We start from the raw sequence: 15,744 nt of genomic DNA, 5'->3' as shown, positions 1-15,744 counted from the left end.
AAGTTCAGTTAGAAAGTTCAGTTAGAAACGACAGTTAGAATTGCCAGTTAGAAACTTCAGTTAGAGACGCCAGTTAGAGTTAGAGTCAGAGTTAATGTAGTCTTCAGCTTAGTTCAGTAATAATAAAGTTAACAACAGTGTGCTCACTGAGACCCGTGTGCATTTGCCTCCGAGATAGACTGCGGCCCGCTACATAATTGATGCCAGCGGTGGGATTCGCTACAATTACTACATAATTATGTACACTCTTTTCTTCACTGGCCAAGACATTCTCAACCTATAAGGTCCCTTGTAGACTAGAGCTTTAGGCCGGTAGATAGTTTGGTTTCATCGAAGGCAGTTGCCTTTCTATCTCTCTTTCATTGCTTTGTCAATACAGTCGTCCCTCTCTAATCCGGCACTTTATAATCCAGCACCCTCGATAAACCAGCACAATTTTCAGTAGCCAAAATGTCCTCTTCATGCACATTGCAGCAGTAAATCAGATTTGTTAATCCAGCACCCTCCCTAATCCAGCAGATTTTCGTGGCACAAATGGTGCCGGATTATAGAGGGACCACTGTATTACAGTAATAATACAACTCTATCGATTTACGCCATTTGTGTGCGTTTTAAGACTCATAATAAGAGTTGTGCTAGGGCTAGGACCCCCCCCCCCCCCCAAATATCCATGATTCGCTGCTTTTCCTCCTGCCGCACTTCACGATTCGTTTGTGACTTTCTGCGTCGCTAGCTCTGTACTAGACATTGTTAGCGTTTTACCGTTCACGCTATTTCGACGGTCGGCCTGCACCGTTTTTTGTGTGTGTACGACTCGACTCGTACTAGACATGGCATTTTATAGTTCACGCGCTAGATCCAACAGCACTCGTACCCCAAACCCAAAATACCGTCGGTTTGCAATTTGGTACCGTTTCGACGATAGAAAGCTCTTTTTAGCGGGAGAACGAAACGGTACTAGGGAGGTTCTGCTATACGTGAAACGTAGAGAAATCACGTAGAGAGCAGGCGTCTGGGTTAGAGTCTACGGCTTCGCGTGTTTTGGCTCCAGATTTCTACGCGGAGGTGAGGTTCTCTACGTTGTGGCACACGCAGAGGAAATGCGTACGGATCTGCTGGGTATCATTCGAGTGCAGGCAGAAAACTGCCAAATATGGAAAGGGAATTCCCGGTACACATTCCACGTGACTTCTCTACGTGAAACGTAGAGCAGAACAGGATTTCTTTACGTTACGGGAACGCGAAGAGAGTTCGCGTGATTCTTTGCGTCGCGTTCCCATAACGTAGAGCAGAACCTCCCTAGTAACTTGTAGGGTTACCTCACACGCGTCAGGAGTCAGGACTCAGCTGCCGAATGTTTTTTTACCGTGTCTCGATATTTTACTACTCCCTGAAAGGAAGTTTTTTCTTTCTTTTGTATTTGTGGTACGAAGTTTTTTCTTGGCTTTTGGCTTTTCGATTGGTTGATTCTTGAGCTTTCTCCAGTCATCTCCCCTGCTATTTTCCCTCAGGACCAAAGTCAGAAATTGATAAAAATGGTGATCCGGCCTGTCGATAGGCACCGGCGGATTATGCCCGCGAAATCATGGAATTATGCTTTCATGGATTCTCGCATTATGCTCGCAAAATCCTCATAATGCTCTGGTACGCGGGGATACATATTCACTTTGTTGTGCTTATGGAGCCTAAAAGTTCGGACAATTGTGCCTTTTTCGTACTTGCAAGTGGCCATAAGTACAACAAAATACATGAGTATCCCCATACCAAGGTGTCCATGCATACTAGAGATCAACCTGGAAAAGAGAAAACATTACTTCTTCTATTCATTAGTTGACTTCTTTTGCTTTGAAAGATTTTTTCCTTACCTTTGAAAACTGTCATGTTCAACTGTCTTCGTAATCGTCATACTCGTCCAACCGACTGTCACCCTAACCCTGCGAATTCTCATAATCAGCTCATCTCTCCCGTAGCTCCAGCTCTCCTTCCATCATTACCGAACATCAACTATACCTCAATTTGTTGAATTATTAGAGCAATACCCATAGCCTGCACAGTCATAGCTGCTAAGATCCAGACGTCATGACTTCCTAACAAGCATAGTGTACATGTACGCGGAATTTTGCGGACTACCCATCACTATCTCGTCCGCCCCGGGATCCGGATACCTGATAAAGGCTGATTCACTCGCATCTTCTGCTACATGTGCTGTATCAGGGTGAGAAAGAACTTTGAGAAGACGAGTTCGAGCACGCAAAATGTATTTCCATGATTTCCACCCTGCTTTTCATTGAAAATACTATCTGCATGACTTCCGAACCCTTTGCTATGCAGACCACCAGCACTGATCAGGTGCATTGTACACAATTGTGTAGCCTACATACTAGAACTGTGATACAATCATGTCATGCAGTTATGCTCCTACCTCCGAAAGGATGCCAAATTATGCTCCAAATTTTCAACCACCAAATTATGCGGCATAATCCGCCGGTGCCTACAGGCTGTCGACGGAATGCACGGAATGACTGTGCGCAGGTGTAATTACTCTCAGCTTCAAGCTCGTACCGTGGGGTACACGTGACCTACCCAAATCGTCGGCACGGCGCTCACGGTACCGTAGTGGGAATCGGCCCACACATCAAAAACAGTAGACTCGCCCTCTGTACACGCCGACCGTCGAAATAGCGTGAACGGTATTAGGGCCGATTCCCACTACGGCACCGTGAGTGCCGTGCCGACGATTTGGGTAGGTCACGTGTACCCCACGGTACGAGCTTGAAGCTGAGAGTGATTTACACCTGCGCACAGTCATTCCGTGCATTCCGTCGGCAGGCCGGATCACCATTTTTTTCAATTTCTGACTTTGGTCCTGAGGGAAAATAGCGGGGGAGATGACTGCAGAAAGCTCAAGAATCAACCAATCGAAAAGCCAAAAGCCAAGAAAAAACTTCGTACCACAAATACAAAAGAAAGAACAAACTTCCTTTCAGGGAGTAGTAAAATACCTACTACTCACTGCATTCGACCTCACGGAATACCACGGCATGCCATTTCCACCCCCCAGAGACCCTCGGCACCGGAATGTCCACGGCGCGGTACGGCAGGAGCCACGGAATGAACTCGCGCCAAAACTGCCCCTCGCGTGAGCAAATCACCATGGGTACTCACGGCACGGCACTCACGGTACCGTAGTGGGAATCGGCCCTTAGTGAGGTTTTGCATTCCGAATTTCGGTACAGCGTTCTTCGGTCATTTGTCGAACATCAAAATGTCGAATTTTCGCACCAACGTTTGTTTTGCAAGTCGAAAATGATGTGTTTTCATTTCGTGAGCCCCAGCATCAGCAACGTCCTGTCCCGTGCTCCTTTTCTTGCTGATTCCAACGAACTTTGATCGCCCAAAGAGTCGAGGGCCAAACCTGCCTCCTCAGTCGTCTCAGAAAAACCAACTCCATGGCCAAGTCAAATTTTATGCGTGTCGCCATAGTCTTTTCAGCCACACAGATGACGGTGAGGACACTCCAGGCGAAAGAGAGTAGACAGGCAGTGGAGAGGAGCAATCAGAGGTAGCTAGTAGTAGTAGTAGTATTCTTTTATTTTCCATCGGAAGCCTCAACAGTGATGAACACAACTCTTAAGAGGGCCGATAACAGGGTAGAGGGGTGTGGGGTGAGGAAAAAAAAATAAAATAATAATAATAGGAGATATTTAAACTAAACTAAACTGATACTTGGAACAATAAAGCAGCAGTAAGCAGTAAGCAGTAAACACAGGTATACAATACAAGCGATGCAGATGAATGAGGCCGTTTGCTGAAAAGAAGATCTAAATACTTCTGAAAAGACGCTGCGTCTTTAAGCATGGTCATAATGGGATAGTGCAAGAATTAAAGAGATGTTTTTAAAAACGAATTTAAACTAGGAACGCAGTAAACACAGTTATACAATACAGGCGGTGCAGATCAATGAGGGAGTTTGCTGAAAAGAAGATCAAAATACTTCTGAAAAGACGCTGCGTCTTTTAGCATGGTCTGAAGGTGCTTAGCAAATGTAGTGCGGTGCTGGGTGCGCCACTCCACAGGCAAAGAATTAAAGAACAGGGCAGCACGATTTGAAAAGGAATTGACACCGTCAGTCGTCCGGAATTTAGATATTGCAATAGCAGCATTAAAAGAGCTTCTTGTTGTCCTAGGGCCGGTTGAAACTTGAGGGAAAAGGTCCGTCAGATTTGGGAGAGGGAAAACGACATGATTAACATGGATAAATTTAGCAATGCTACGAATAAGGTAATGTTCAAACGGATCAATCGACAATCTAGCTAACAGCGGCATGACGTCCTCTTGTAGTTTCGAGCCACAAGCAGCGCGTACAGAACGACGATAAACGGACGAGAGTCGCTGTCGGTCCTTGGCGGATAGCTTCATTGCAAAGCAAGAGCAGCAGTATAATAAGTCAGGCAGGATAACCGAGAGGATAAACTGCCGTGTTGCCTTCAAACTTAGTTGCCGAAAACACCGTCGAAGAGCGCCAATTTTCGTGCAAGTCTTCCTAACGATAAAGTCTATGTGACCAGACCAAGAAACATCACTGTCTACAATGACTCCCAGGATTCTCGTGCTAGACACTTGAGTCAGAGGCTGTTGGTTAAAAACGATTGGAGTTGAGAGGGGTTGAGAAGACTTAGAAATCATCAAAGTTACAGTCTTTGTTGTATTAATGCGCAGCCCAAGCTCGTCTAGATCCACAGAAATTGCAGATAACGAATCAGTAACGGTAGCGACGGCCTCAGCTTGTGTACGTCTGCTGGCATACAACGTCATGTCGTCAGCGAACATCGGGAGCTTGCAAGAAAAGGCCTCTGCTGTCAATGGGAGCTTCCGTACATATATGTTAAATAGCACCGGACCCAGAATGGTGCCCTGTGGCACGCCACTAGTGATTGCCACCAACGGAGATGTTCCAGTGTGGGTAACCACCCGCTGTTGTCTGGCACAAAGGTATGATCGGAACCAGGCCAGGGCCACTCCCGAAATACCGACAGCTGCGAGAGCAAGAAGAAGCTGTTGATGCTTCACCATATCGAACGCTTTTTTCAAATCAATACAGACAACCGCCGTATGCAGTCCAGCGTCGCGCGAGACAAGCCAGTCGTTCGTAACCTTGGTGAGAAGCTGTCCGGTAGAACGGTGCTTCCGAAAGCCAAACTGGTCCACATGGAATGGGCAACGATCATTAAAAAAAAGATGTATACGAGAAAACACAAGCCCCTCCAGGAGCTTGGCTAGGATAGATGTTAAAGACACTGGGCGGTAGTTAGAAGGGCAGTCGCGGGGGCCTTGAGTTGACTTCAGAATTGGTGTAATGTTTGCAATTTTGAACAAGGATGGGAATTGACTAGACGAGAGGGAAGTGTTGAATAAGATAGCAAGTGATAGAGCAATTACGTCTTTTGATATTTTAAGTAGACACGGAAGAATGCCGTCCGGTCCAGGGGCTTTATTACTTTGGAGGTCACCGATCCGAAGCTTCACCTCTGCTACTGTAACGGCTGAAAACGTAGTAAGGTCGTCGGATTTAGCAGGTCCCATTGGGAGCTTGTAATTCGCTTCCTTATCTGTGACAATCGAGTGAAAATAGTCGTTCAATCGCTCAGGTGGGATGGTAACTGTTTGCTTCGGAGAGGAACGCTTTGTGATCATATTCAAGGCTTTCCAGAACTGCCGAGGCTCCCGTTCATACCGCTGGCACTGGTCTGAAAAGTAAAGATTCTGTAGGTGTCGATACAAGTTATTGCACTGGTTGCGCAGCCGCTTGAATTGTACAGATAGGCTCTCGTCTCGAAAGTTAGTAGCTTTTAGTTTCTTGAAGACCGATTTGCGCTTTCTAATCAAGGCAAGGAGTGGCGAGGTCATGAACGGGCAATTTTTCCGACGGGACTTCCTGTGTTTCCTGGTTACGTACGGTGCGATGATATCAAGCACAGCATTGACTTTCCCTGTCCACTCGTCCAACATCAGGTCTGGGGTACGGGATGTAAAGATATGAAGATCGGAGGACAGCAGCATATCGCAGAAACGCTGAGCGTTGAAGTTCCGGTAGTCTCTGCGTGTTTGATGGGTAGTAGTATTGCTCCGCGCATCCATGATGGGCACTGGGACGGAAGTAATGACGAGGCGATGGTCTGAAAACTCACAGTCCACGACAGAGGCTGACGGAACTCGATCAATGTTTGTGAGAATACAGTCAATGGATGTACGGGTAGAGCCTGTTATTCTTGTTGCTTCAGTTACTTTATTGGCCAGTCTGCACGGAAGTAGCAACGTGTCTTTGAGATGGTGGAACGCACTGGACGTCTGACGCAGAAAGTCCACATTTATGTCACCTAGCAACACAATATTCTCGCCGTCCAGCTGCTCCGTGGATGTAGCGAGCCGATTCCAAAACTCTACCGGCTCGGATGGGGGACGGTATATGCAACCAAACAAGGTACTATCTTTGCCTGTGCCAGCTCTAAGCCACATCAACTCTAGACTGGAGTGTGAGTGGTCCAAGATGTGCTTAGCCTTAACATGTTCCTTTACGAAGATGCAGATCCCGCCTCCTTTACGACATGGAGTGCAGGAGGATAGGCAAGTGCATCCATCAGCGCACGGCCTGTCTCGACGTAAGAGAATTGTGCCTGGTACAGAAACCTCAGTGTCCGAGATGCTTGAGTCGAGCCACGTTTCCGTAACCGCCAGCAGATCTAGGCAGTGCTCATCTATTAGCTTAGTTATAACATGGGTTTTATGTCGTAGGCTGCAAATGTTTATGTGGCCAACATTTAGTCGGTTGGATGGATGAATTGTAGAGTAGAATGCTGGGGTTGAGGGATTTGGAGACGAAGGGGTGAACACAGGAGCATGCGGGTTCAGGGGCTGTGAATACCGGTAGGTGGTGTGTGGCATTATGTGAGTGCTGGAGCTGTGCCGTCAGCACCAAAGCGCCATTCACGAACTGCAAAACCGAGCGAGTCCGGCCAAAATGCTTTGTCCTGTACGGTGGTGGCGTCCGACGCCAGCACTGTGACCCTGGCAAACCCTGTTCGGAAGCGCTCCGAGGTGTACACAACACTCTGCACGATGTGTACATCCTGTGCCTGACAATGCTCTGCAATTGATTTGGCATCACATTCGGGGTCCACGTTGCCAACGTAGAACACTTTGACTCTTGGCTTACCCGTTAGTGCACATCGGGTGGTGCTCTTTGGAAGCTTGGGTGCCAGCCAGCGAGACGATTCCTGTCGCCTGTACGGCTTGGGAGGCTGGCGTTGTGGCCTTTGGGCAGCTGGGGCAGCTGCAGGGGCAGTATTTTTGGGCTGCAATGCTGGTTGTTGGTGCAAAGTTTCTGCATACGTGGGTCGATGTTGTGGGGTGGAGGATACGGTTTTGGTAAAGCTTGGTTCAGTGGGGTCATTGTTCAAAGTTTGAATCACCGTATCGTACCTCTCAACTTTGGCATGCAGGTCGTTCCTAAGTTCCCGTACTTCCGTCTTCAGGCACAACACCTCTCTGGCAGAATCGTTGAATTTAGCTTCTATTTCTCTCATGGCGTGTAACTCAGTCTTCAACTCTCGGACGACATTAGTGAGTTCAGACAGAGCTGAGCACAGGCTGGCAACAACACCCTCATTAGCAGCCAGGGGGCTCGTGCTAGTAGGTTCACTTACTTCTTTGTCCTCATCCAGCGATGTTCTGAGCAGGGCAACAAGATCGGGTCTGGTGGCTTTTCGTGGGATTTCCAGTCCACGCTGCCTGATGAGGTCCCTCAGCTCCCCGTCGATCAGGACTGCAATGTCCACTTCAGCAGCGGGCTTATTAGCCATTTTATTACTAAATAAAGGACTTTTCCGGTGGCCTAAAGCCCAGGAAATTACAAAAAAGGCCGCTTTTCGGGAGCCAAAAAAGGTGCTGCCGCCCGTGACTGTACATAAATATTAGCTGACGATGCTATGTCGCCAAAGACGCCTGCCAAGCGATGCCGAGATAAGAAACCTCTTTGAATAAATCACGCGCTAGCGCTCTTCCACAAGAAAATGCATCCGAAAAATATTTTCGGCAAAGTGAGCTTTTTCCGAACAAACACTCCGAATCTTCGTGTGCATTTTCGATCTCGTTCCCGCGTGCCGAATCTTTTTGCCGAATTTCGGAATGCAAAACCTCGCTAATGTCTACTGAGTCTGTATACTGTACCAAGAGTTGTTGTGTTGTTGTTGTTGTGTTTATTTTAATTCGCAAACCAAACGGGCAGATCTGCCCAATGAAAAGGGGGGAGTCATGGACTATGGGTTATGGACTCTTGGGTTATGGACTCTTGACTGTACGAGGTGATTCGTAATTTTTTAACATTGAGTCATTTCTTAAAGGGGAAGTATACCCTAAAATCAAATTTTCACCAGTTGTAGTCTTCGGGGTGCTGAGTCGAATGGTCTTGGTCCGAGGAAGCTGCGACGCTCCCTTCCTACTTGAATCCCAATCGAACTCGCGCACTTCCACCGAAACTGGGTGACTGCGCCCTACTAGATGGGGATTTGTATGCAAAATGTCACTAAAAGCGCCATTTCGTTCTTATAAAAGCACGGATGACCGCGATTGGCCCATATGTTGTAGTCTTTTGGACGCTGAGTCGACTGGTTTTGGTCCGAAAAGGCTGCGATGCAGCGTTCCTCCTTTATTCCCAATCGAACATGGCTGAACAAGCGGTCACGTGCTCCTGGGTGCCCAAATCACCTGGTCACCGCGCCAGCAGGCGACAACTTTCACACCAAGGTTCAACTCGAGTTCAACTCGAGTGACAGGAGTGCACCCAAAAAAGGTCAAACAGGCTAGTAAGTTGTACCCTGCAGGCACGGTGACCAGGTGACTGGTGTACGCAGGAGCACGTGACCGCTTCTTCAACCATGTTCGATTGGGAATAAAGGAGGAACGCTGCATCGCAGCCTTTTCGGACCAAAACCAGTCGACTCAGCGTCCAAAAGACTACAACATATGGGCCAATCGCGGTCATCCGTGCTTTTATAAGAACGAAATGGCGCTTTTAGTGACATTTTGCATACAAATCCCCATCTAGTAGGGCGCAGTCACCCAGTTTCGGTGGAAGTGCGCGAGTTCGATTGGGATTCAAGTAGGAAGGGAGCGTCTCAGCTTCCTCGGACCAAGACCATTCGACTCAGCACCCCGAAGACTACAACTGGTGAAAATTTGATTTTAGGGTATACTTCCCCTTTAACAAAACGGTAAAATATCTCATTGCCAGCGCCTGAAAAAAGTCACGTCAAAATTCGTTTTGCCATTGCCATTGCCAATGTTCTGTCAAGTTCCCCTCCAAAATTGAGACTGATATTCCTTCAGGAAGTGACATTGCAAGAGCTTTCAGTCTGCAGTGCGCGATGTTTACGGTAAAATAGAGTATAAGAGAGTCATAGCCGCTGGTTTCAACCTTCAGTGACAACATATCAAGTCTGCGCAGCACATCATCTTGTCCAGCATGTCACCCAGCCAACCTGCGGCAACAATACTCTCGATCTTATCATCTCTGATTTCTCACACCCCTATGCACCACAGCCTATGCACCACTTGGACGATCTGATCATGCCGTTATCATTGCCGAGTTTCTCCAACAGCATCCACGACGCGAAGATCCTGCTGTTCGACAGGTTTGGAAATACGCCCTTGCTGACTGGCACCGCCTGAGAGCCTACCTCCGCAACATAGACTGGCCCGCCAAGATCCATGGGTGTGCGGAGCAGTCCTGTCAGCGCGTAACTGATGTCATCATGCATGGAATGAAACAGTTCATACCATCCAAAGAGCTTGTGGTGCACCAATCCAACCCTGTATGGTGGACACCGGACTGTTCTAACGCCAATCATGCCAAGGAGCGGGCATGGAAGCTGTGGCGACGCGATCCCCGCAACGATAACCACAAGGTCCAGTACATCACAACTGTTAACCACGAAGTGGAAGCGTGTCATGCAGCGCGATTAGCACATCAACGTAGAATTCCCAACAAGCTTACTGCAGGTTCCCTCCGGGACAAAGAGTGGTGGTCAACCATTAAGAGCGCAGCAGGCAAGGGACGTTGCTCTGACATCCCCCTGCTGACCAACCATGCAGGACAAGAGTTCCACTCTTCTCGTGAGAAAGCCGAGTGCTTTGCAGCGCATTTTGCGAACAAGTGTAGCCCTGGCAATAACGACCTCTGTGCTGCTGACCTGCCTGACCTGCAACGACCTGCCTATGCCACGCTAAAGCACATTCACTTCCGCGCAGCAACGGTCAAACGGCACTTGGCGAACTTGGCTGTATCAAAAGCAACTGGACCGGATGGCATCTCTGCTCGTGTGCTCAAGATGTGCTCATCTGAACTTGCAGACCCACTGGCAAAGCTCTTCGCCCTCTGCTTCTTAGCTAAGCCGGTGTGCAACCTGGGGCATGGAAACTTGCCCATGTAGTCCCAGTTCACAAACGGTCCTCCAGATCTTTGGCATCTAACTACCGACCAATATCACTGCTATCGATCATGTCGAAAGTCATGGAGGGCATTGTAAACACGCAACTGGTTAACTACCTAGAGAAGCATGAGGTGTTGCCAAACAGCCAGTTTGGATTCCGCCGTGGTAGAGGAACGCAGATATCTTAACGGCTCTCCAACATGAATGGGTCCACACCATAAGTACTGGCGGTTGTGTCCAGGTCCTCGCCGTGGATATTGCAGGCGCGTTTGACCGGGTATCGCACACAGGAGTGCTGTACAAAGCAAAGCAGGCCGGCGTCGACGGACGCCTGCTTGTATGGCTACAGGACTACCTCACCAACCGAAACATCCGCGTTGTGGTTGGAGGCCAGACGTCAGATGCTCAACCCATCCGGGCTGGTGTCCCCCAAGGCAGCATCCTAGGACCCAGCCTCTTCCTTCTATACACCTGTGATATTGAACAATGTTTAACTCCAGGAACGCAGTTGAGCAGCTTTGCAGACGACACCACACTCTACAGCTTAGTACAGCCAACTGACGATCTCCAACAGTCCACCGCCTCCCTCCAAGGGTCCCTCAACAGTCTTGAGAAGTGGGGCCGCAAGTGGCGTATCTGTTTTGAGCCAGCCAAGACACAGCGCATGACTCTACATCGCAAGCACGTTCCCCCCTGCACTCCACCAGTCACCTTTGGAGGTGAAGCACTCCAGGAGACAGATACCCTGAAGCTGCTGGGAGTCATGCTCGACCCTACTCTCTCCTACAGAGCGCACACTCGCAGTGTTGCACTGCGCGCCTCCCAAAGGCTGGGTTTCCTACGAAAGGCAGCACCCATCCTGGACGACCATGCTCGAGTGACGGTCTACAAGGAATTCGTGTGACCCCTACTTGAATATGCCCTACTGGCCTGGTCGAGCGCAGCCGCAACTAACATGGCCCAGCTGGACAAGGTTCAGCAACGTGCCCTGCATTTCCTGGGACCTGGAACCATCCTCCAAAGTCTTCAGCTTCGTCGGATGGTGGCAGCCCTGTCATACTTGTTCAAGCTGCACTACATTCCAGGGCCTCCCCAGGTAAAGGCCATGCTGCCACCAACCAAGCCCCCTGCCGTAGCTAGCATGTGCACACGGCAAAAACGTCAGACGCACCATGCCTTTCAGCTGAAGTGGACAGCCCCTCGCACAGCCCCTGACTACCTCCTGCGATCCTTCCCCTTCTTCGCCATCACACCCTGGAACAACCTGCCTGCGGACCTCCTGCTTCACGAGCCTCATTCAAGACGCCTCCAAACCTTCAAGGTCAACGTATGTAAGGATCTAATCCGAAAGAGATGGCTCCGCTGTGGTCCACACAGTACCTGTGACGATGATATTGAGACCCATTTAGTATTTACCTCTCTACTAGTACTTGCTTGTTATGATTATTGTTCTCTTTCTTCATTTTCCCTTCTTGTTTAGTCATTACACGTATTTATATTATTTGGTGCAATACTAGCGCCCCTTTCTCGCACCAAATTATTATTTTTGCTACCTGACCATGCACCCCCCCTTTTTTTTGATGCCAGGTTGCAACGCTAACGCCGAGACCCCTGGTCGGTCGAGTTGCTCCCTGTACATCGGCACGTCGTCCCTACATCCCCTGTGTCTTGTCTTGTGTTTGTCTCCACATGTCTCTTTGTAGGGCTGTGTTCCCAATAAAAAAATATTTAGCTGAAGAGGAAGCATATGATAGCTACATACTGGAAACGACGCCTGGGAAGGAGGAATGTCGGTGTGTTGACCCTGGTAATGGCCAAGCATTGGCATTCACTGAATTTGCTAACAGATGTTGATCACAATTGCACATGAAATCAGGGTGACACACCTATTGCTATGCAAGCTTGAATGGCTTGTATTTGGATGAACATTATCTTGATCCAGTCTTGCTGGACCATCCTGGATACGTAAGGTCTCCATCTATTGAAAACTGACTTGAAATTGTGCTGCTAAGGCCTATTTTACCACAACAAATAATATGCGGAAAAATTGCCATTTTTCAACTGCCACCTGCTTCCCAACACCAAGGATTATGTGAATGAGAAACCCAACATTGCAATCCAAGGACATCAGTATTACATTTTTAGAGGAAGAAATGGAAAGATTCACACCTCGAACCCTACGGAAGGCTATTTTACTTTCGTGAAGGGGAAGTTAAGGCAAAAATTAAAATTTCACCAGTTGTAGTCTTCGGGGTGCTGAGTCGAATGGTCGTGGTCCGAGGAAGCTGAGACGCTCCCTTCCTACTTGAATCCCAATCGAACTCGCGTACTTCCACCGAAACTGGGTGACTGCGCCCTACTAGATGTATGCAAAATTTATTTATTTATATTTATTTATTGCAACATCTCAAGACTCGGCGGAAACACCGGCCAATATTACGAGAGTGGGTGATTGCCAACCACGGCGATAAATAGAAAGAAGGGGAGGGAAAAAGAAAGAGTAGCAAAACGAACAGCAACAACAACTCCGTAAAGAAAGATAATGTCAAATAAAAACAGTGAAAAACACAGAGACGCAAAGGACATGTGGATAATGAGCTATGCATGTCGTAGTAAATAAGGGGCGGCACGGATCTTAAACAGGCGGAGTGAGGTCAGGTCCTTAACTTCTCTAGGTAGAGTGAGCCAAACTGAATAAGCAATAAAGAGAGGGGAGCGCAAAAGAGTGGATGAGTTACACTTAGGGAGTAAGAGTGAGTTTCTAGTTCTTAGAGAAGAGAACCAATTAAAACACATGAGATGAGGTGGGCACAACTCAAGCTTAATAGAATGGACAAGAGAAGCCAGGTGTGCACTGCGTCCATGTGATAACGGGGTTGTGTGAGCGATTTTATAAAGGGTGGATGATGAGAGCATGCGGGGTTGACGGAGGAGAATTTTAAGGATTTTCTTGTGATGTATTTCAAGCTTTGCAGCAGCGGAAGAGGATAACCCAACCCAAGACGTATCTGCATAATGAAATATTGGGCGAAGGTAGGCGAAATAAAAAAGAAGCTTGCAAGAAAGTGGGAGGTAGGAGCAGTGGGGGGAGAGAATTCCTAAGGATTTACTTGATTTTTTACAGATATATTCGATGTGAGGTACCCAAGAGAGTGCAGAGTCAATCACAATGCCAAGGTGTTTGTGAGAAGACACTATGTCAATTGGATTTGGAAAGTTGGCATGGATGAGGGTTGTGAACTCCGGCTGGGGCGGGAAGAGCATGATCTTTGTTTTTGATAGATTTGGGGACAACCTCCAGGACGACATCCAGGAAAGAACCTCCTGAATGCCAGCACGCAAGTTGTTTTTCAGGCCAGTGAGGGAAGCTGATGAGGTGAGAAGGGTCGTGTCGTCAGCAAACAGAGACGTTCCAGGGAAGACTGCAGGTAAGTCGTTTACGTAAATTATAAATAGTAGGGGACCAAGAATTGATCCTTGAGGAACGCCCGACAATACTGGCTCTGCAGCCGAGGATGTGCCAAGCACAGTTACGTACTGATAACGCCCAGAGAGATAAGATTTCAGCCAGGAGAGTGGCTGTTTGCGTACCCTGAATGCATGCTCGAGCTTTGCCAAAAGTCCTCGATGCCAGACGGTATCAAAAGCCTTGGCCAAGTCAAAGAAGCAAATGCCAGCAAGCGCTCTGTTATCCCTATGCTGGCACACCTGCTGCACGATGCGGGAAATGTCCCTAAAAGCACCATTTCGTTCTTATAAAAGCACGGATGACCGCGATTGGCCCATATGTTGTAGTCTTTTGGACGCTGAGTCGACTGGTTTTGGTCCGAAAAGGCTGCGATGCGGCGTTCCTCCTTTATTCCCAATCGAACATGGTTGAAGAAGCGGTCACGTGCTCCTGCGTACACCAGTCACCTGGTCACCGTGCCTGCGGGGTTACTTACTAGCCTGTTTGACCTTTTTTGGGTGCAGTCCTGTCACTCGAGTTGAACTCGAGTTGAACCTTGGTGTGAAAGTTGTCACCTGCTGGCGTGGTGACCAGGTGATTTGGGCACGCAGGACCACGTGACCGCTTCTTCAACCATGTTCGATTGGGAATAAAGGAGGAACGCTGCGTCGCAGCCTTTTCGGACCAAAACCAGTCGACGCAGCGTCCAAAAGACTACAATATATGGGCCAATCGCGGTCATCCGTGCTTTTATAAGAACGAAATGGCGCTTTTAGTGACATTTTGCATACAAATCCCCATCTAGTAGGGCGCAGTCACCCAGTTTCGGTGGAAGTGCGCGAGTTCGATTGGGATTCAAGTAGGAAGGGAGCGTCTCAGCTTCCTCGGACCACGACCATTCGACTCAGCACTCCGAAGACTACAACTGGTGAAATTTTAATTTTTGCCTTAACTTCCCCTTTCAATAATGACGAATCACCTCGTACTGTATACAATCACTAGCAGCACCCCAGCCCAGGCCAGCGTTGCCTGGCCGAATGTGGCATGCGGGTGAAGTAAGTACATGAACAGCACACTTGCTCAGCACGTGGTGGTGGCCAGACCGCTGAAGTCCTGGTGAGGAAGGTTCTTCATGGTTGGAAGGAGAAGGAGGGACATCTGTTACGCCTTCGGGAGGCTGGTCAGGGTTGTCCATCACCTGGTGGCGGATGAAGCGGCTCAAAAAATTCATAAACTTTAATACGAACAAAAGTGCGATGCGCTCTTCACTGCAGATCAGATGCAGAGTGCAGTCAGTGCAGATCTTTTGTATCCTTTTGTTGCAGATGTTTCTATTTGCAGAGAACGGTTCACGTGGTCCGCAGCGCTTGTGCGGCTGCTAGTGCTACCTAGTACCTATGCTGTACCTATACCACCTACAGCTACACTGTTCGCACGCTTCGCGTGCTCAGCACGTGGTGGTGGCTACACGATTCGAACGCTTCGCGTGCTCAGTGCTTCTGTGGCTGATTCCGCTAGCTACAGTCTACACGATTCGCACGCTTCGCATGCTCAGTGCTTCTGCGGCCGCTAGCTACACTGTGCTACACCATTGTAGTATTTGTACACTGTTCGCACGCTTCGCGTGCTCAGGCCAGCGCTGCTCCGCACACGTATAGCGCAGCGCTTCAGCGTGACATACACACACACGTCACAGGTGCCTCTTCTTTATAAGGAGCGTGACACACACACACACACACACACACACACACACACGTCACAGGTGCCTCGTAAAGATGTAGCATGCTGCACGTAGATCTACGTTAAAGG

This window comes from Sycon ciliatum, chromosome 8, assembly GCF_964019385.1.
Source record: "Sycon ciliatum chromosome 8, ocSycCili1.1, whole genome shotgun sequence".
Lineage (NCBI taxonomy): Eukaryota > Metazoa > Porifera > Calcarea > Leucosolenida > Sycettidae > Sycon > Sycon ciliatum.
Note: the sequence above shows the minus strand (reverse complement) of the source record.